The following is a 1,880-nucleotide window of genomic DNA, read 5'->3' as shown; positions in this document are numbered from 1 at the left end:
AGACACCTGTGCATGGCCCTGCAAAGCTTTGCTGTCTGTCCCCCATCCCCAAGGCACAGTTGGGGGTCATTTTCACACCCTGCTGTTGCCTCACTTTTGCAAAGTATAACTACAAAAAAGCACGCATGTACACTGAACAAAATTATAAACGCAACACTTTTGTCTTTTCCCCCATTTTACATGAGCTGAACTCAAAGATCTAAGACATTTTCTATGTACACAAAAGGCCTATTTCTCTCAAATATTGTTCACAAATCTGTCTAAATCTGTGTTAGTGAGCACTTCTCCTTTGCCGACTACAGCTTTCAGAACAAGCATGTTCCGAATAACGACCGGATTGCTCTGGGACAAGCGTGTTCCCAACAATACAGCTATAACTTAAGAACAAGCATGTTCCCAATAACAACCAAGCTTAAGAACAAGCATGTTCCCAATACAACTACAGCTTTCAGAACAAGCATGTTCCGAATAACAACCAGATAGCTCTGGGACAAGCGTGTTCCCAACAATACAACTATAAATTAAGAACAAGCATGTTCCCAATAACAACCGAGCTTAAGAACAAGCATGTTCCCAATACTACAGCTTTCAGACAAGCATGTTCCCAATAACGACCAGGTAGCTTAAGAACAAGCATATTTCCAATATGACTAGACACCACAGCAGAAATGATTCCGTTTGCACCATGGTTGTTATTTCCTGCTGCTTAAATCTGTGCTGTAGTGCTATAAAAATTAGTCTCGTGTAGCCAGACATTCAGACTGACGGCTGAAGGTCTGGAATTCATGGCAGCTTTCTTTGTCAAACAACCAATCACAGTTAGTTTCATTCAGCAGCACGTTTCGGGGCATGGAAACGTTGCCTCAATAACAGACCAGCGAGTAAAACCCTCGGACGTATTTGAAAGATTCTGTGCTGCAAACGTAAATATTTTACATACTTTGAGAATCCAGCATTTAGTTGATCCTGATAAGCGCTCGTCGTCACAGTTATAAACACGACGGCTTCTTCTTTTCACGTCATGGCACCGGCTATATATATAGAGAGAGAGAGAGAGAGAGAGAGAGAGAGAGAGAGGAGAGAGAGACATTAGTGCCCCCTTGTGACTTTAAGAGGTATTGCTTTGATGACTCAGCATTTCCCTTTAACGATCCCTTTAACAGTATTAACAGTTCAGAGCAGTTCAGAGCACGGACATTATTCGCTGTTGTTGTTTTCTACTGAGTGCATTCATACACAAGTGAGTGATTGTTTATGTTATTCATTATCTTTAAATTGCTGTATTTTGAAGGCATAAGTTTGTGTTATCGCTAGTTGCTAATTATAATCACGTATGTGCGCCACACGCATTGTGTATTGCATCATCCATACGGCGCCAGTGAATGCATATGAGAGATGGTTAAATAGCGATATTGGTGTATAATATTGTAAACTTTAAGTCACTTTGAGTATGTGTATATTATTATTTACTGAATGAGACTGTTTGTGGTATTTAAGCCATATTTATCGTTTTTTTCCGAGCTCACGTGTCAGAGAACGTGATGCCAGTTTCACAAGTGCTAATCAGTGTTGGGCAAGTTACTTCCAAAATGTAATACATTATATATTACTAGTTACTGTATTTTGAAAGTAATTAGTTACATTACAATATGACTGTCTCTGAATTGTAATGCGTTACACTACTTTTGAGTAATATTTTGAGTCATGCTGTGACGTATCGATCTGCCGTTGGTCACACGGTATCATGTGATGCGAATTCGCAGTCCAGAGTTCACCAGTTTGAACTTTGGAGCGCAGCGAAATGCGACAACTTTTCGCATGGTCTTGCGTTTCTGGTCTATGAATGGAAGTCAATGGAACGAAAAGTGTAGTGTGCCCGC

At 40.4% G+C, this 1,880-nt stretch overlaps 1 long non-coding RNA gene across 1 annotated transcript in view; it reads left to right on the top strand.

Annotated features, from left to right (window-relative positions):
- Window positions 1-1,151: 1,151 nt before the first annotated feature.
- LOC107698098 (uncharacterized) overlaps window positions 1,152-1,880 on the top strand; it is a 4,419-nt gene continuing 3,690 nt past the window's right edge. Inside the window, exon 1 of the long non-coding RNA XR_001635312.1 lies at window positions 1,152-1,240. This is a non-coding gene — a long non-coding RNA (uncharacterized LOC107698098). The remainder of the gene's footprint in view (window positions 1,241-1,880) is intronic.

The sequence above is a fragment of the Sinocyclocheilus anshuiensis genome, unplaced genomic scaffold (genome assembly GCF_001515605.1).
Source record: "Sinocyclocheilus anshuiensis isolate Anshui unplaced genomic scaffold, SAMN03320099.WGS_v1.1 scaffold1163, whole genome shotgun sequence".
NCBI lineage: Eukaryota > Metazoa > Chordata > Actinopteri > Cypriniformes > Cyprinidae > Sinocyclocheilus > Sinocyclocheilus anshuiensis.
This window is presented reverse-complemented; position numbering and strand designations above follow the sequence as displayed.